Genomic DNA, 20,044 nt, shown 5'->3' with positions numbered 1-20,044 from the left:
CCCCACGACTTCTTCTTTAATTCCCTGCCAAGGCCCAGAATAATCTCATTCCCGTTGGCTCCTCTCAGCCTCAAACCGGCCAGCCTGGAAGAGGGGACAGGCAAGAACGGGGGCAGGCACCACGCTGGCCTCCTGCTCTGCTCACCTGCACCAGCTTTGACTATACATCCATTTTAATGGCATTTACTGGAATATGTACCAGGGAGCAGGCCCACAGGGCGCGTTCCTGCTGACCGTCCACCGCCCTGGATCACGCCTGCTGGTGTCACTACAGCGCGTCTTCTCATCAGTTGCCCAGAAGCTTGGGAACAGAGTCCTTTAAGGTGAGATGGATCCCCACTCACTTTCCTGGGAGTCTGTTTCTGGGTCATTTCTCTCCAACCCAGCCCCACAGCCTTCGTCTGTCCAGGCCATCCTCTTCCCCCTGGATCAACACTTGCACCCCCACAAGAGACCCATGCCCGTCTGATCCCCCCATTCATTCTCCATGTTCACCAATCTTATCCCCTCTACATTTTATGGCTCCCACTGCCCTCAGGTCCAAGAACAAAATGGCCTGCCAGACCCTCAACAGTGGCCTCCCTTCCAGCCTGGCATGGTCCCCACGGAAATCCGCGCTTTCTCCTCAGGCTTCTTTCCTCCTTTCTCATCCTCTCACTCATCCCCAAGGACACCCCTCCCCACACATCCCAGCAGGTGCCTTCTCACCCTTCCTCCCTCTGCCCGTCCCCAGTGCAGACACAATGCATGTGGACACAGTGCCCGGCATGTAGGTAGTTCTTTAATAAATGTTTGGCGAGAAACAAACCCATGTCCTCCTCATGGCTGGCACATGACTTACCGGGTTTTTAAAAATAACTAGTCTGAGGGAGGACAGCTCCTCCTCTTTCTCCAGCGCTATGGGCTCGGTCAGATGCCCTCTTCTCGCCCGGGGCGTCCTCTCACCGGCCACACCTCCAGACTTCCTCACTCAGGCCCACTCTTCCTGAGATGGCAGCAGCATGGAGCTGGGGGAGCCTGGAGTGGGCGCAGGGAGGTCTGTGGGTCGTACCCTCCCCCATCAGCCCCAGTGGCTGGAACCACTAATGATCCTCTGAGGCAGGTGAGAGGGAAGAGGTTGGTGGGGGCAGAGCTGGAACTGCATGGGATGGGGTCTGATCAGGCCTGGGACTGGGGAGCAAGGGAAAGGCCTTGGCATTGTATTTATACTGTACACACACACACACACACACACACACAGTCACACACACAGACACTCACACACACACACACATCAAACACACACTCACACACACACACACACAGACACTCACACACACACTCACTCACACACACACACAGACACTCACACACACACACTCACTCACACACACACACACACACACACACACACTCACTACACACACACACACACACACACACACACACACACGCCACTCTATAGTCTAGCTGCCTCAAGCCTTCCGTTGGCACATAAATTCCCAAACAGGTCTGCCCACCATGCTCCCACCCCTCATGACCCGAGCCTGAGCGGAGCCAGGTCCCTGGCCCTCGGACCCATCTCCAGGAGCGCCCCCTGTAAGCCCGGGCTCTGGGAGGTGGGAGCAGGCTGTCACCTGGCTCTGGAGCCTCAGGGCCCTCCACACAGCAGAGCTGCAGCTGGAGGCAGAGGCCCCGCCCACAGGCCAGCACCTCCCCAGGGGCAGCCCTGCACTTACACAAGCGGCTTAAACACGCCCCTCCTCACACCTCGGGGCCTTTGTGGCTCCGTTCCCCCACTGTCTCGGCGAGATCACTGGGTGGAGGCTGGTCAGGCCTCCCTCTATCCCTCTCCTCCTCCCAGCAGCCCAGAGGGAGGCCTGTTCCCCGTGATGTGAGGGAGGGAAGGAGACCCTCCTTCCAGGCCTGAGCCCACCCTGAACAGGGCCTTCGAAGGTAGTGGGTCAGGAGGTTCATCACCCGGAGGAAGAGCTGAGTGAGGGCACCTGCACCCCAGATGTTTCCTCCTCCTGCAACCCTCCCCACTCCCCCCGCCCCCCCTCCCCATGGGCTGGACCCCAAGCCCTGTAGGTAGCACCCCTGAGGGCTGGAGGATGGCCTCTCAGCTGACTTGGAGACCTGTGACCTCAGGGGGGTGCAGGGAAAGAGTGAGCGTCACTTCCAGCTGCACCCACCCTCTGCCACTGCCCGGCGGCCTGGGGACAAGAGCTGGCCCCCTTCTCAGGGCGGCAGGCCGGCATGGCGCGGCCCTTCCATCGGTGCTGGCAGCTGTCGCCCGGAGCCCTCACACCATAGTTGGCAAGTCTAGAACCACCGGATCCCATTACCTCACCAGTGTGAGTTCTACCATTGCCAAACACGGTGGGAGGCAGGCGGCCGTGGTGGACCCGGGACCCGGGGAGGTGGCGGCCTGTGCGGAGAGACAGGGACAGTTAGCACGGTCCTGGGCGCCCAGGCACGGGCGTCCTCTCCACGGCCAGGACAAGGTCCGGTATGGGTGCCCCTTCCCCCCAGCCCTGTGCAGCCCCCCAGTCCTGTGCAGCCCCCCTGTGCGGGGATGGAGGCACACCCCGGGGGCAGCCCCGCCCAGGAAGCGGCACCCACCCGCTCTCAGGGAACCCCAGAGGGCACCTCCGCTCCAGACCACCAGCAGGGTTCTGGGATTGGGGCCACCTCTACACCAGGGAGTCCTCTCTCTGCCTGGGTTCTCGGGGAGCCCCCTCCCATGTCATCCCTGGGGCCCACAGCTCACCAGCTGACCCACCCGGAGGGGAGGAAGGTGAGTTTCTGTGCCTAACACTCTTGCCCATCAAGCCCCAAAGAGGCAAACCACTCCACCTGCTGCACAGGCAGCCTCTGGGCCCACTGACGGCCCTCATCTCGGCCAGCTGACGGCAGGAACGGGCCGCCAGCAGAGCTTCCTGTCCACGCAGCGTGTCCTGACCAGAGCCCACCTGCCCCACCCACCCACGCACCCTGTGAGGGTTGGCTGCAATCTGACTCCCCACAGTGGCACCTCCCCAGGCCTCCCCGTGACTTACCCCCAGGACAGCACGCTCCTGTGTCCACACCCCACAGATGTGGTCAGGCCGGAGCCCCCTAAAGGCACCTCGTCTTCAGCTGGCATGCAGGCCCAGCCCCCCAAACCCTGGAAAGACCTATTTGCCCCGGGCCGTACACACCTCCTACCCCCGACTCCCCGCTGGAGGGGAAGCCTGAGGCTGACTTCACAGCACAGGGCTGTGGCCAGAGCAGGGCGGAACCAGCAGCCCCCAGCCCTTCCCGCCCGTTGGGGTGGAGCAAGGCTGTTGGGAAGATGCAGCAGGAAGAGCAGAGATGCAGACAAACCCAGGCCACCCTGGGGTCCTGCTCACCCAGGGCCAACTCCCACCAAGGTGGGGCAACTGTAGTCCCCCAGCAGGGTGGGGGGTCTGGGCCGTGTGTGGGGAGACTCCTTTTCAGAGAGAAATCTGCTTCGTGGTCCAGGTTACAGAACTGAGCAAGAGTGAGCTCCAGCCCATGGGGTGGGAAGGTCTGCATGAGGACACAGCAGGAATGGGCTCTCGGACCCAGTCCCAGGGTTTGGGGAGGTGTGGGGAGGGCGGTGTGGGGAGGGCGGGGGGCCGGAGGGGGGGCAGTGACTTGGCCAGAAGCTCCTCCCACCCCCAGTGGAATGTGCAGGTGGTGGGAAGGGTCAGACGCCTTCTCCCAGTCCCAGGGAAGCCTGCGGGCCGGGCAGGGCCGGCGCCATCGGGAGAGGAGCCTTCGAGGCGGTACCAGCCTGGCTTCGTTGGCAGCACCGCGCAGCCCCCACCGACGATCAATGGAGCCAGATCACATTTCGCAGAGCCAGGGCACGGACCAGGATAATGGCCGGATTGAATAAGCAAATGGGGCGGTGGGGGAGGGGCGGGAGCCTGACAAATCCACCTCGCACAGCCCCTGCAGGAGCGGCCATCTCCGGAAGCTCCAAGCACCCCAGACAGGCAAGGGGCCCTGCACAGGGGGACGCAGGCACCTGGAGCGGCTGCTCTTAAAGAACACCGAGAATCAGAGCCAAGTGCTTCTCAGAGACCATCCCCTCTGACAGGAAAATGCTTTCAGCTGCAGCGGGAGAGACTGAAGTCAGACTAGGAATTCCTGTGGGGCACAGGCGTGTGGACTAAACATCTCCAACCCGAGGGGTGACTGTGGAGTGGGTGCAGCCTTTGGTCCAGTTCTCCCGGGGGCCAGGCCCCGTCTGACGGGGTGGTGAGGCCCAGAGGCTGCAGTGGGTGGGGAGGTGAAGGAAGGCCTCCTCCCACCCCCGCTGCAGGGACATTATCTCAGGGATCGCAGCCTCAGGAAGTCAATGTTGGGGTGAACTCTGCCCAGGCCAGGAGCCGAGGCCTGGGTCTTCCCTGGGAGCGCGGGAGCTGGGCCCCCAGAGGCAGCTGGGCATGGAGGCTGGAGGCTCGGAATCAGCTCCTCTGTACCCCAACCAGAACCTGTTACTCAGGGCTCAGCAAAGGCGCCCACCTGGGCAGGTGTGAGGAGCAGAAGCAAAACCACAGGAAGGAGTGGAGCCGGGCTGCAGACCACCCAGGGTCTGAGCGCAGCTGCTCCACCCTCGGGCTGGAAGGACCCCCTTCCCTGCTAGACAGGAAGGCACGGAAATGCGGGCAAATATTTCAGGTTCCAGGATGCTCTAAAAACGGTCAGGCGCACGGGCCCTCCAAACCCCATCCCCTTGCTGGGTCTCTGTGGCCACAGCCGCCCCCCCTCCCCAGGGTCTCTCCAATCCAGACTGTGGGCTCCTTTCTTCCCTGCCCTCAGGGACCCTCAGGCAGCTGCCATTTCGGCCCTGAAGGAGAGGGACTGGGCCATCAGAGTGGACACACCCAGCGGCAGGGACACGACCAGGACAGGAGTTCCCTTCTCCTCCTGCCCTGAAATAAGCAGCAGTTTCCTTTCTGCGGGGCTCAGAAGAGCTTCTGCACAGGGACTCCATCACCACACCCAGGAGGAGCTATGAGGAGGCCCCGCTCTGGGTGGTACCCAGGGAACTGGCCGGAGAAATGGCCTGGCCCATCCAAGGCAGCCCCTAGGGCCCGGGGCGGAGCGGGTGGTAGCCTAGCTTTGCAGCCTCTTGGTCTCCACCGTCCCCCCACTGACAGCCTCCACCACACAGAGGCAGCTCCACCAGGGACTGGGGCAGTGACTTCAGGCCTGCAGCTCCCAGATGGTCAGTGTCCCAGGTCAGCTGGCCTCTTGATGACCACTGGCCACCAGGCCTTCACTGGCCAGGCTCTCTCCGGCTGGGTCCAGGCCTCTGAGCCTCAATCCCTGCTGTCTGAGGTAACTCTGGGAGCCCGAGCCCTAATTTAGGTTCAGGGCTGAGGTGCCTCCAAACCCTAAGGGGTGGGAGCTCCATCGCACAAAACCCACCCGTAAGGCTGACCCCACACAAGCGGTGGCTGGTGACTGGAGAGCCACACAGGTCCAGTTCTACCATTCACTGACTGACCTGTTCAGCCAGGCCTTTCCCCTCAGAACCTCAGTTTCCCCATTTATAAAATGATTAAAAAAAAATCCCACAACCACCAGGGCTGTGGTGGGGGTCAATGAGATGACATATGTAATGTCACCCGATACACTGATGGACAGCAAAGGCTCAATAACCACAGCCCACATTCAGGGATCTAGAGACCCAGAGTCCAGGGTGGGGTATGTGAGGGACCACTGGCCCTGGCCCTAGACCCTTCCAGAGGCAGGGCCAGAACCGTACAGTCCAGCTCCAGGCCCACCAATAACCCTGTTCCCGATGCTGTCAGATGACCACTCCGCAGCCAACTCCACCCACCGGAAAGCAGCCCCAGGATCACTCAGTCTGACCTCAAGGCCACTGGCCAAGCCAGGAGCGGCCTCCCTCAGTCCCCACAGCAGAAGGCCAGGCCCTGTGCTGCCAGGGGTGTGTTGAGGGCAGAGCTGGGCCTCTCTGACCCATGGCACCGCCCGGGCTGGTCCTGCAGATGGTGACCCCCCTTCCCCTGCCGCAGGCGGCCCCATCTGCTGGCCCAGCTCAGATTGCAGGGCTTCCAGATCAGCTGTGGCCCCAGGCGCTGTAAGGCGATCTGGCTGCCCACGGGGCTGCGGCCCTCACAGCAGCTGAGCCAGATGGGCCAGGGAGTCAGCAAGGAGCCGGCGGGGCCCAGACACAAGACGCAGGGGAGGTGAACGCGGCCGCGGTGCCCGCTTTTCCCATATTGGCACTGCACATGATTGCTCGGAGCGGAGAGACACAAGCAAAAATGTGCTAGTGCCAAAATCGGCCAAGCAGATGGTGGTGGTGCAGGCCCTCTGGGGACACGCTGGAGGGGCTCCTGGCACCCCTGCATGGAAACGGAGGCAGCCCGTTTCCGACGTCCAGGCCCACTGAAGGGCTAGAGGGGTGAGGTGCTCCTGAGAACTCGTGGATCTGTCTCTGCTCTGTTTATGGCCCTTCGGTAATTCACTGACCGAGACTGTTCACAGTGAATTCTACCAGTGCCATACACAGAACAGGAGTCGCGCTCTCCGGCCTGCGGACCCTGCAGAGAGACTCCGGCCCCCGCAGCCCTCCCGGCCCCACCCCTCCACACGCTCCACAAGCCTTGTCTCAGCCCAAGATGACCTTGGAGGAGACAGTGACAGTGGGAGAAGGGCTGAACTCCTGCCTTTGGAGGGGGGGGAGATGTCCAAAAAGAAGGTGTTTCTGATCTCAACCTGAAGGCCCGCCCACAGTCCCTCCACCCTCACCCAGCCCACCCTCGCTCAGGAAGGAGATGGATGGAGTCAATCCAGCTCACAGTAGCAAGCAGCTGGCAAGATTCTCCTCTCTGCGTCCGTCCGAGCAGATACCAGCAGCATTGCTCCAAGCTGCCTAGGTCTCCGTGATTCTTCACCCCCCAGCCAGCTCTGTGGCAGAAACGGAGCCCGAGGGGCCAAACCAGACTTGCTGTTCCCCAGACTCCCACCCCAAACTGTGCACTGCCCCGCTGGGCATCTCCGCTGCCCGCCTATGGCCAGGACGGGAGGGCGGGTGGGCAGGAGGTCCCACGGCCAAGGAGGCAGTGGAGGCACAGCTAGTCTCCAGCCAGGGCCCGGCTTCTGGCTGGCTCTGAGGGGACTGCAGAGGAAGGCGGGCAGGGAGGAGGGAGGGGCCGGGGAAGGTTGCATCAGTGGTTGCCAGAGCGGCTGCCTTGAGAGATGTCGCCGTGGTGGCCCCTGCCTCCGGTGCCCAGCGCCCTGGGGAAGAGGGAGAAGCAGGGAGAGAGGGCTGGTCTCCAGGGAGCTGGCGCCCAGGGCAGGAGGGCCGGGGACTCTGCAGAACAGCTGTCTCACCTGCTCCAGGCCAGCCTGGAACCCAGGGGGCAGAGTGGCTAGGAAAGTGCCCTGCAAGGGTCAGAGGTCCCCGGCACAAAAACCATAAAGCCTCCTGGCGGTGCTTCCCCATGACCTTAGGGCTGCGAGGAGCCTTACTGCCTCTGGCACCTCCGCCTAATCCGCATCCATTCTGCCCTCATCAGAGGTGCCCAAATCACTGCTCAGCGCACCTCCCCCACCCCCAGGGGCCCCTGCCCTGATCAACACAGGCTCAGGGCACCAGAGGCCACCCGAGCACAGGGGGTCACTCCATGGAAGTCACCCCCTGGCATTCTGCCTCAGTTTCCCTCACGACAACTCTGAACTCAGCTAAAGAAAAGGAGAAGGGGCAGGCTATCTCCCCGAGTGGTGGGAGCGTCAGCGAGGAGTCCGTTGGAGGTGGTTAGGTACCCACAGAACTCTGCTGCTGCGGTCGGGCTCACCCCAAAGGCCATTGTAATGCAGACTTGGGCCCACCCCAAACCCGCATTCTAGTAGGCATCCAGGCAGCTCTGCTCGGGGGTGCAGGCCCTCCTGGAACTCTTCCCACGGCCTCCACTCTAAACAAGGAGCCGCCTTACCGGGGAACTTAAAGAAACAGAATCCCAATTCCTTCATCTCTCTTTACTTTGGCGGGGAGAGGGTGGGCAACACGGCACTAACTTGGCAACGGGCAGCCAGGGAGTAGGTGTGTGTGTGTGGGGGGGGAGGTCTGAGAACAGAGGATTGGAGTTGCGGATTCTGCTCCCTCCCAGCCCTGGAACTAAAAGGGGCCGCAGGTAACGGTGCGCGGTCACAGATCACCAGGGGCTGGGGCGCCCTTCTGACTAATGGTGGCGTTTCTGTGGAAACATCTTTGCAGCTGATTTGGGAGGGGACGCAGAGAAGCGCTTACAAGGCCAAATCCCCTACCAGCGCCATTCTGAGCAAAGCTGGGCGAGGCTCCTCCCCTGCGGCGGCCTCACCCCTGCGCCTGTGAGCGCGGCGGACCCGCGGTGCCGCAGTGCCCGCTCCGCCACACCCGCGGCTCCATCCGCGGCCCCCTCCCCCCGCCCCAGCCCTGCGGCGCCTCTGATCCCGGCTGGGGCGGGCCTGGGCCCTCGGGAAGCAGGGTAAGGGGAGCCGGGAGAACGTAAGAAAAGCCTCATTAGGAAGGTCAAAAGGGAAAACCGAGGCCTTTGGTTCCCAGGAGTCCTCAGGGCAGCCTCCGTTGCCCTCCCTGGGGGAAGGGGGAATGGCCTTGACCTTGAGGTCCAAAGGCGCAGAAACCTACTTCTGGGAGCGGGAAGATGACGGCGAGAGCCTGGACCAGGCTGGTCCCTGGCTCCCCCCGGGCCAGGGTGCGCTCCAGGCAAAGGGAAGATCCTCAGCCTCCAGATGTGCCTGAGGCCAGGAGGGGAGGCCGGCTGCACTGAGGGTCTCCGCTGACTGCCCTCCTAAGCGCTGCCATCTGCAGACACCTCTGTCTTGCTAGAGGTTTCCCTTTCTCCCCACAGGCCCGCAGGCCCCAGCCTCCCTCCCGGTGCTGGGGAGGGGGTCTGAGAGGGAAGTCGCAGGGACGGGAGGCCATGAGCTCTCAGATCCGGGGTCTTTTGCCATCAGGAGGCCCGGAGGTTCTCCGCTTGACTTCTACACAACGACTCCGGAGTCCAGGATCAGAGCGGCTCCAGCCACGCCCAGCCGGGTCCTGGTCCCTTCTGCCTCCATCCAATGTCTGGGAGGCCCAAGGGGATGGAGGCTGTTGGGGGGGGGGGTGTCCCTCAGACATGCCCAGGGCTAGGTGCCTGCCCCCTTGTCTCCCCACGAGGTCTCAGGGGAGTGGCCCAAAGCCGGTTCGGTGGAGGCCCTGGTCACCTGCGGACCCGCGGCTAATGCAGTGGCTGGCGCCGTGTGGGCTCAGGGCAGGAGCCCATAGGCCCCGTTAACCCGCCTCGCAGGGGAAAAGGAATAAAACGAAATTCTCCCAAGTGATAATGGTACCCCAGATTTTTTTTCTTCTTTGCATAAAACCAACTCCAGAGGGCCCACTTCCCCTCCCGAGGAGCAGGGCCAGGGCCTGGAAGGGGCGGCCATGAGGGTAAAGCAACCAGCAGAGGAGGCTGCGGCTGGGCGGCCAGGATCCAAACCGAGAGCCGCACGGGGGATGCGCTGGCCCCTCTCCGCTCAGGTCTGGGCGTGGGGGAGGGGCGGGGCGGGGGGAGACAGCGCTCCTTTGGCTGCGCTCCTTCCCTGGTCGGGACCGAGTTTTTGGAAGGCTCAGTCTCGGAGGGAGATCTGCCGAAGGTGCCCGTCGGGCTCACTGCGGGACGGGCAGCGGGCGGTGCGCACCCGGTGGAGCCCAGTGACCCCGCCAGAGGACCAAGGGCGTAGCGCAGACACTGGCCACCTGGCCTCCAGGAGGAAAATCGGGCTTTTAATCCTCAAGAGATTTGCGAATCCGGCAGAGCGCAGGGAGCCGGGTCCTCACTGACCCCCGGGGTGACGGTGGGGGCGGGGAGCCGATGAGGACACCGCCGGCTCCTAATCGCTCTGAGCCAGTATTAGATCCCCTCCCCCGCCCCGCGCGGATGCCGGGCCTGGGGGAAGGGAAAGCGAACAGCTCAGCCAGGAGGGCCCGTGGAATAGAGCGATCCCTGCCTCCTAGGCCGCACCCTCCGTCCATTCCTAGGATGTGCACACGGGGAGGCGGCCGAGGCGCGCCGTCCAGCCGCCCACTCAGACCCAAGCCCAGGGGCCGGGTGCGCCCTAGAGCCAACAGGGACGAGGAGGAGGGTGTCTCAGCCGCGTCCTCAGTTCCCAGGATGGGTGGCCGAGGAGCGGAATCGCCCCCACCCGCCGGGCGGGGCTGCCTCGGGCCACACGAGTGTGAACGACCCGCCTCGGAGCCCTGCGCTGTGGCTGAAGGCACTAGCTGGCTCTCGAGTCACCTGCTCTCCCCGGCCCCGGCCGCCGCCCGCCTGCAGCCTTTCGCTTCCCACCTGAGCCCGCCAGGGCGGCTAAGCGCTGGGCGAACCCGCCCGTTCCCCTGGGAGGTGCTCGGGCCTGAGCCGAAACGCACTCGCCGAACACAATCCGCACTAAAGCCACGCGGCCTCCCCGGCCCGGGCCACCGCGCTGGGCGCAGCAGGCTCCGCTGGGAGCGCAGGACCCACGGGCCGCGTGGGCGCCTCCCACGGAAGGCGCGGGGGAGCCCGGAGGCGGCACTGCCCCGTCATCCCCGAAGGCCGGCCAGCCGGCCGTCCGCAACTCGGAGTCTAGCACGGTTCGCCCGGGGCGCCCGCCTCCACCGTCTCTTCCCCGCCCGGAGCTGGCTCCACCCGGCCCCGCCCCGACACTCACCTGCGCCGGCTCCGTGTTGGGAGCACCGCCGCCTCCCAGCTCCGCACCGAGTCCACATGGGAGGATCACTAGGCAAAAAGGGCCCTGGTTCGGAGCGGGCCAGATGGACGGAACCTGAGGCGCCCCCGGGGCGGGCCAAGAGCGGTGCCCCGAACCTCCACAGCGCGACGCGGGAGGAGGCGGCGCCCGAGCGCGGAGCCCGGCGGGGGAACAAAGAGGAGCCGGGATGGGGCCGCGCGCTTCCTGGGTGTCGGGTGACAGGTCTGCTGGGGGAGGCCCCTGCCCGGCCACCTGAGGAGGAGCCACCTCCGCGCGGGAGGCGCGGGAGGGAAGGAGGGGAAGGGCCCGGAGCCCGAGGAAGAGGGTGCGCGGAAGGATGCCCCGGACGGCGCGGCCGGAGAGAGGCCTACAGGTCCCGGCGCAGAGGTGCAGACGCTCGCCCGAGTGCGGGATAATGACTCGGGGAGGGCTCACCACCCCGAGCCCCGCCCGCCCCCCGCGCCGCGCCATTGGCTCAGGTGCGGAGAGGCAGGGGCGGGGCAGGGGGCGGACCCGGGATGATTCACCTTGAATGTGGCTCCGGTTGGTGCGCGGCGCAGGACACGCCCGACTGGGACTGCGGAGACGCTGGGAGCCCCGCCCGCTGGCCCTACCCGGCCCAGTCTGGTCCCCAGGGGTCTCGCCGCCGCCCTGGGTCCCTGCCTCCTGCCCGCAGGCTAGGGTGCTGCTGGCCGAGGTGCGCCCCGACGCCCTGCCGTCCCACCGCCCTCCGAGCCCGGAGCTAGCCGAGGTGTGTGTAGCGCAGCGAGCTTGGAAATTCGACCCTGGGCTGGGGGAGGGGAAGTGAGTTGGAGCTGGAACGCACTCTGGGGCCACCGGACGGCTCTCCGCAGTCTCCCCCGCAGAAGTGCGCATGGCTGAGCTGTCTCGGTGGGCCCACCGGGACTCGGGCGCGCGGGGCTGGAGTGGGGACGAGGGGCTCCCCGCCACGTTCTCACCCACCTACACTCGCTGGCCTCACAGGTGTCTGGCCCCGGCCGCCGCCGGGAACAAAGGCTGCCTGTCCCGGAAGGGAGAGGGGGAGGGGAGCCGCCCCCAGACCCGTTCCCATCCCCCTTCCTTCTCCCCACTGCGGCAGTGGCTCCCCCGAGAGGGGGTGGGGCGGGCCAAAGCTGGGGCGCGGGTGTGGATTTGATCCCTTTCTGCGGTCCTTCGCGCCGCTACCCCTCCGAGCATTCCGAGGGGCGGGGCAGGGGGTAGGAGACTCCCAGGCTGTCAGCGTTGGGGTGGCCTCCTCCTTCCCCAGCATCCTGGGCCCCGGAGCGCCCTCCCGCCCCCTGCTGTTGTGGGCGTCCTTCCCAGTCCCAGCCTCAGCCCCGCCTGGCCGCCCCAGACGGCAACCACCGCTCAAACCAGATTAAAACGAAACGTTAATCCGTCTTCCTCCCTTTTAGCTCTAGTTCTCCCGACCGACCCCCGTAGGTCTGGCGACTGAGAAGCCCCTGAAAAGGAGAGTGCTTAGCCGGTGCCCCCACCAACTCTAAGGGCCTCTTGTATTAAATTGAAGACCGTTAGCACCGTGTCCTGGACTCGAGCGAAGGAAGGGAGTGGCAGTGGTGATGGCGGGGGGCGGGGGGAGTCTTTGGTTCTCGCTCCGGAGGCGAGACCAGCCGAGGGTGACGGTGCGGATACGAACCCTTCAATAGGCCCGGCTCCTGGGCGGGGCCTGCTCCGCCCCTGGATGCCGCTGCCGGGGCCGGAGACCAGACCCCCGCCCCAGGCGAGCTGACTAGGCGAGTCTCGCGGCCTCCACGTCCCGCTCAGCGCAGCCAGATACGGGTTCGATGCGCCAGGATCCTGAGCAAGGCGCTGGGCCCAACACTCCAAAAGAGGGGGTGAGGGGGCTGTCCCCATGAATCCCTCTCCGGCCCTCACACATTCCCCGCCTAGCCAGGTCGCCCTGGGTTTCTCTGGCTGCGTCCCCACACGCGCCCTACCTGGTCCCCAGGGCTGTGGGATGCGGGTGGTAGCGCGTGGTGTGCCAGAAACTGCAAAGCCGGAGCACAGGCCACGCCGGTTGCGAGTGGCCCCCGCGGCCTGCCGCGCCCCTTTTATAGCGCGCGCCCCGCCCCAGTGCCCGGCGCGCCCCGCCCGGGCCCATTCACCTGCTGTTGAGAACCGGACACCGCTCTGCGCAAAGCGAGCCGCGGACCGGGCCGCGCGGTCCGGCCGTCGGTGCTGGCGGGGCGGGGGCGCCGCCGAGACAGATCCGGTTTCCACCTTTTCTTAAATGCGCTGCTGAAAGTCGAGACGGCCTCTGGCAGCCAGCGTTGCTTCCTCCCCCCCGTGGTTCCCGGTGCGCCCCGAGGCCCCCAACCCCACTCCGGGAGGGGCCGCGAAACTACACCCGCAAAAGCCTCATACATATTTTAGGGAGCAGGCCCGGCCGGTAACCCGAGCTGGACCTGAATGGTGAGGGGGCGGCCCCCAGGGACCCGATACCCTGGATCCCTTTCCGCTCGGGGCAGATCGGGGGAGGAGGTGGCTCGGGACGACCGTAGGTCCTCGCTTTGCTGGCCTGTCCTGCGCACCCTACTCCCGCCTGCATGCTGCCCTGCCTGCCCCACAAAGGCATCCCCCTCCCACTGGAGAGACCCTTCCCGCTGCCCCACCCACATCCCACTCTGCCAAAGCCGTGCGTCCGCGACGCGGAGTTGGGGCTCCTGGACCCCCGAGTCAGACTTAGGAAGCACCCCTGTACCTTTAGGAAGAACCGCCTTGCCCACTCCAACCTGGAAGACTCGGGCATCCTTCGCTCTGTCCCCGGACACGGCCCCTCTTGCTTTCTCCTGGGGTCTTGGCTTTTCTCTCTGGTCATATTAGTCCCCCCCCCCCCCCCACGCCGCCCACTTCACCTCCCTACCTCCCACCTCGCCCTCCCCCGGGGCAGTCGCAATCTGTGCTGAAGATGTTGGGTGAAGACGTGGTCAGCCCTCCGGGTCTCCTTTCCCTTCCCACCTGAGGGCGGCGGGGCGAGGGGGCCGCAGCTCTGTCACTGGCCTCGCTCAGGCTGGTCGGGTCCCTGCGCGGACCGGGCTGCGCGGACCGGGCTCCCCGGCCCCTGACGTGCGGCTCTGGCTTATTCCCCAGTGAGACGGGACCCCTGATTCCGGTCCTCCCACGCTTCGGGTGCGGGCTGCTGCGCGAACTCCAGAGCCTGTCTCCCCGTTTCCAGAACGGGGAGAATGACTCCACCGCTCCGGGGAGTGGGTCGGAGGCACGTGTGGGCGCGCGCTTACGCCCCGACCCATAAATCTCTAACTGACAGTTGCGTTATCCCTGCCACAGACCCTGTGCCCCCGCGCGGACACGCCTCCCTGGAGCCTGTCCCCCGCCGTATTCCTGGCTCCTCGGTTGCCCCTCCAGATCCCACCAGCACCCCATCCCACTCCCCGCCGGGGCCACGTGCCGGAAGCTTCGGGCCGCGGCACAGTCCTTCGGTCTAGGCCCAGGTTCCAGCCCTCGGGGCTTTGTTCTAGAATCCAGCCGTGTGTCCACGCCCGCAGGAGGGTTCGAACTTCCACCAACCGCCTGACTTTTCTCGAAAAATGAAAAATGGTGTGTTTGTGCGTCCGGGCGCTTCCTTCCAGCAGCGCACATCTCCGTGCTGTTCTCAGAGGGCCGGGGCTCAGGCTGTGGGAGCGGGTGTCGGAGGGAAGGAAGCACAGGGGGTTACGGGGAAAGAAAACAAACAAACACCAACAAAAACCACACCGGAGACAGACAGAGGAGAGGCCAGCTCTTTAAAAGAGCGGGGAAAATACAGGGTGTCTCCAAAAAACGTCCGCACACTTCGAATAATTATTAATACCAATGGATTACATCCGAAAAGAAAGCAGCATCGATTGAGCTTTCAGCGGTTAGTGTGTCTACATTTTGGGGGGGCACCCTATATGCGTGGCCGTTATATGTCCTGGAAAATGTGTTGGTTCTGAAGTGGAAAACTCGAAGGACACAGAGCTTCCGTTTGTGTAAAGATGTAAGTGGGGGCGGCGGCGGCGAGGCGTCCAGTTCTGTAGGCATCGTCTCCGCCCGAGACCCGGACAGCGGACAGGGTGGGTGGCTTCAAGCAGGAGACCCGAGGCCGGACCGCGGACCCGTCCGGCTGTCTTTCCGGACGATCTGAAGTGTGTGTGTTTGTATGAAATCTTCCATTAAAAAAAGACACTGCGGGAATGGTTTTGGTTTGTTTTTGTTTTGCTTTCATCTGACTCTCAGGACACTGAAGCCTAGAAGCGTGCAGTCAGAGAGGGTGAGCCAGCCGGACAGACCGTAAAGCAGACCCACGGCGAGTTGCAGCTTGGAGAGGAGCGCAGTGGGGGGCGGGCGGGGGGAGAGGCGCCCCGGATTTTCCGTTCCGGCGGACCCCGCGCCGCCCTGTGCGTTTTTGCAGCACCGTCGTCTACCTTTCTCTCCAGTGGACATGCCCCCCCCCCGCCCCCGCCCCGAGTTTGGCCCGGATGGCAGCTGAGGCTTGAGCGCCCACCCCCGGGGGGTCCGTGACCAGATCCCGCGGGGAAGAGGGCTGGCGGAGATGAGGGACCAAGCACTAGGTGGGGGGGGTCCTCAGGGCGCGGGATGGAGTCCAGCCTGCATGTCCTCCTCGGCGGGGTAAACTGAGTTTACTTGTCGCACCTCCTTGTGCAAATGCGAGGAGAACACTGGCTCGCGGCCCCCCTGGGAAGGAGCCCTGTGGCCTGAGCTCGGCCGGGCCCCCTCGGGGCTAGAAACCCAACCTCCCTCCCCATCCTCCTCACCCGGCAGGACCCGGCGGGGCGGACCCCAGCCTCGGACCCGGAGCCAGCCGAGGAGGCAGCAGGTGCGAAGAGCCGGGGCCCCAGCCCTGCAGCCCCGGAGCCACCCATCCCCGGCCTTAGGGCTGGAATCCGGAGGCTCGGCAGGGACTTGTCTGACGGGGAAGGGAGAGGGGCCGCGTCCTTCGGCAGATTATCGAAGGTCAGTGACCTAGATATGGTTCTGGCCGGAGGCCGCGTTTCACTTCCCCTGCCCCAGGCAACATTTAGCTGAATCCTTCAGCCCCCGAAGCCAGACAAGCGCTTTTATTTCTGTTTTGGGATGCTGCAGGGTCTTAAGACTTAATTGCCTCAAATTAGAATAATCTCTTTTTGTAATCTCTCAACACGTGTTTGCTGGCCGCCTGCCTGACCTTTCTGAGCCTCGGTTTCTTCTTCTGTACATTGGGAGCTTGCTCAGGTCACTGTCGGGGGGATCGGATAATGAAAAGCAGCAAAAATGCTTCTTCGGGGACACGGTTCTTTTTAGTCCTGCGGTCGCCCCCCACATTCGAGGGGGTCAAATTGTCCGCCTTTCCTGGCGGAGGTGGCGCGGCTCCTGCACGGACGTGGGTGGGCCGGCCTTCCCTCCTCGCAGACGGCGGTGCATTGGCGTTCTGGGACGTGGTGTCCTTTCCTCCTCCTCTCCCAGCGGGTAGCGTGTCGGGGCGCGCACCCCTCTGCGCCCTGCCCCTGCGCTGCGCGCTTCTCCGCAGACGCCGCCTCGACGGCCGGCGCCCCTCCGGCCCGGCTCAGGTTGCTCGTGGCCTCCGCGTCTTCGCGGGTGTCTCCTCTCGCTGCCTGCCTGGGGATCCGTTTGGTTTACCCCGCGTCCCCTCCGACCCTCCCAGGGCTACGGGGTTTGTCTGATCCAAACCCTCGTTTTCCGCCGGAGAAATCAGTGCCCAGCGAGGCCCCGAATTGGGGCCAGAGCCGGGACCAGAGCCCAGTTCTCCGGATGCCTCCCTGCAGCCTTCCCCACAGGGCGGGGTCTGCGGGCCCAGCGGGGACTGCTGGAGCTGGGGGGTAAAAAGGGAAATGCCGAGGGACCACCTGGGGCGGGGGCCCGCGGAGCTGCCAGCCTCGGAACCGCCCACCCCTCTGCGGGGCTCTGGGCTCCAGGTCTCTCTCTAGGTCTCTAGCCTCAGTGGGGAGGGACCTCGGGAAGCGCAGAGATTTTTCTGGGGACAAGGCTGAGGGGTGGGTGCGAAGCAACTGCTGGGATGCCTAGGAGGAGCATGACCTCGGGGGTCCTGGGCTGCAAGCTGCAGCCCCTCGGGCCAGGGAGATGATGCTGGGGGAGGGGCAGAGAACCGGCGAGCGCGGAGGAGAGGAGGGGCTGTGGGAGGTGGAGGGAGAGCGGTTTGAACGTGGGTGAGGGGACGGGGACATTCGAATTCCTGACGCTATTTGATCGCTCCTGGAACCTGCTCTTCACAAGGCACCACCAGCGCTGGCTCCTGCACTCCTGCGCCCCTGAAACTGAGGGCGGCTGAGGGGGGACTGGCTAAGGTGGTGGGGCTGCAGCTGGAGCAGCAACTAGTAGTTCTTCCCTGAAGGCCGAGGGGTCCCTCCTAAGGAGCAGGCTTTGACCATGTGGAAGGGAAGCTGCTGTGAGCACCTGTGCAGATGGAACTCCTGGCGGTGGGGGTGGGGGGATTGGGGTGCTGACCTGACCAGGTCTGTAGCACTGGTCCAGGGTGACGTAAAATCCAAGCTCCGGGAGGACCAGGGCCACATCTGTCCTGTTCACGGCTGTGTCCCTGTGTCGGCCTCGCAGAAGCTGCTCCGTGAATATGTGTGCGTGAATAAATGAGCAAGATCACCATCACAGTCAGGGCCCCACAGACTGCCCTGCGGCAAAGTGAGGACCATCTTGCGAGGCATCAGGCAACAAACTAGGGGCCAGAACCTTCCATCAAAGCGGCTGACCGACCCCACCCCTTTCACAGGGGCCAAGTTCATTTCAAGGGAGGCAGAGACTGCCCAACGTGACTTCTGGGGGCCTCCCCTCTTCCCATTTTCTCAGGTCAGGGACTTGGACGTTGCTGGAGTCACTTCCCCCTCTAGCCGTCAGTTTCCTCGTCTGTAAATTGAGAGCTGTTTCTTCTTTCCCAAAGCTGATTTGAAAATGCTGTTGCTTTCTTCTTTCATCCCTTCATTTTTCTTGTTCCAGACCCGGGTAGGAGGTGTGCTGTAGCCATAGGAACGGAGACAGATGAGCTGGGCTGGACTTGCAGCAGAGGAGCCCTGCTGTGCTAGGTATAAAGATCCCACTGTGTGCTGGAGGGTGTGGGCCGCAGGAGTCCCAAGCTGCTTCTGGGTGTCGCATGCTCCTACAGGTTAAATTAGCACGCGGTCCCCCAGGAACCGAATCATCAAGTCTGGAATTCTGCACTGTTTGCGCCTTTAGGAACTCACATTCTGAGACCAGAGCATGGTGGGTAATGAGTGCTCCAACTTCCTCTTCAGAGAAACCAAAACTGGCCTGCAACTCCCCTTCCAGCCGAGATTGGGTGGAGTGGGGTGGGGTCGGGTGGGGTGGTTTGAGATCCCAGAGCCAACAGACTCAGCAAGCACATCCCAACAACATTCCTCATTCTGTCTTATGGAGGAGCAGAGCCCCGGTGATATGGGCACAGAAACCCCACGGGTGGGGGAGGGGCAGGGGGAGCAGGAGCTGGCTAGCTGGGAGTCCCTCCCAGGGTGCTACCTTCACTTTGGACCTACACTGGAGCACAGGCCTGGTGCTCCCTGCCTCCTCTGTTTGGCGGTGGGAAGCTCCTGCAGCACCCCCAGGTCCCACTTCATTGGGTCCCTGTCACACACCCACGCCTCCGCCGTAGGCCACCTGCCGGCTGATGGGGTCTCTTTAAAGAAGTGATTTCCACAGGTCCCTGAAGTGTTTCCTCGGCAGTAAATCTCCTGCCGCCAGGGCTCTCTGCCCATGAATGATTTAGCACCTCGGAGGGGCTGGAGCTGTGACATCACCGTCCCCGCTGGTGATGGATGGTCTCCTCTGCCCTAATGGGAGGAAAGTGCACACGGCCGTCTGGGAGGGAGTCGGGCCGTGGAAGTAAGTACCCATCTGGCTCCACAGATTTCTGGTTTGGGGGGTCTTACTGATGGACCAGCCAGCTAATGGCCCTCCAAGGTACCTAGAGAAAGGGCCTGAGTCCATCTCTCCGTCACCACTCCAGAGGGACCCAGGCTCATTTCAGAATGGGGTTTGTCTTTCCAATTCTTAAAGTGCTCCAGAGAGAGGAATTATATATACCGAGTGCCCTCATCCCCTGCTCTGACTTTACAACACACATACCACTCTCACGTACATGCGCCCACATGAGTGTGCACACACGTCCACTTTCTCAAGAACCCTCTCGGGAAGTTCATCATTACGTCCCACCCAAGTCTTTCCTGCTCCCAATGAAGGCCATTTTTCTCTGAATCCATCTGGAGCCGACAGAGAGCAGCTGGTTGTTATCTGCCATATGCCAACCTTTCAAGCACACGTGGTGAAGGATGACACGGTCTTGGTCCCTCCTTGCCCTCACTCCCATCGTCTTTCCTTTATTTTTTAAAAAAATATTTTTATTGATTTTAGAGAGGAAGGGAGAGGGATAGAGAGATAGAAACATCAATGATGAGAATCATTGATCAGCTGCCTCCTGCACGTCCCCTACTGGGGATTGAGCCCGAAACCCAGGCATGTGCCCTTGGCCGGAATCGAACCTGGGACCCTTCAGTCCGCAGGCCAATGCTCTATCCACTGAGCCAAACCGGCTAGGGCTCATGGTCTTTCCTTTAAACTCCAATGACCCCAGTCTTCTCAGCCCCACCAGCCTTTAGGGGGAAAGACAGGATTTTCGTCAGTAGCATCCATAGGTTACAGGCATCTTCAGGCGGAGGGCAGAAGGTACAGAGGATGGCACCTAGATGGGGGAGAAGCCTCTCCCAGTTTGTCATCTCTGACTCCAGCTGGCTCATGTCCTGGAGTTCAAAACCGCTGCCCCCCTGGCCTGTCCTCCAGGCAGTCATCAGCCTGAAGTCTCTCTAAGACGGCATTAGGGCTGCCACTTGTGAAGGCACCCGTCACATACCTGTTAGCACCTAGAGGCATGGGACGCAAAATGGGTACGTTTTTTTATTTGGTTTAGACAACTTTGTTGAAGTAAGTCTACATACACAAAAGTTATCAATTTTAAGGGTACAATGAGGTGAGCTTTGACAAGCATATGCACCTGTGTAACCACCGCCACAATCAGTATAGTATAGAGCATGTCCGTCACCCCTAAAATTTCCCTCAGGCCCCTTCCAGGTCAATCTTTTCCCCCTACCCGCCCCCCACCTTGTCTCCAATTCTCCTACACCAGACAATGACTGACCTGCTTTTTATTGATGTAGTTTTGCCTTTTCTAGAATTTCATATAAATCCGATCATAGAGTATACGCCCAGCTTTTATAGTGTA

At 63.0% G+C, this 20,044-nt stretch overlaps 1 non-coding gene across 1 annotated transcript; it reads right to left on the bottom strand.

The window, feature by feature from the left end:
- Positions 1-2,282: 2,282 nt before the first annotated feature.
- Positions 2,283-2,367, bottom strand: MIR182 (microRNA mir-182). The gene has a single exon (NR_129182.2). It is a non-coding gene; the product is annotated as a microRNA mir-182 (primary transcript).
- Positions 2,368-20,044: the final 17,677 nt, after the last annotated feature.

Source organism: Eptesicus fuscus, chromosome 14 (assembly GCF_027574615.1).
Source record: "Eptesicus fuscus isolate TK198812 chromosome 14, DD_ASM_mEF_20220401, whole genome shotgun sequence".
Taxonomy (NCBI): Eukaryota; Metazoa; Chordata; class Mammalia; order Chiroptera; family Vespertilionidae; genus Eptesicus; species Eptesicus fuscus.
Note: the sequence above shows the minus strand (reverse complement) of the source record. Positions and strands in the feature narration are given on the sequence as shown.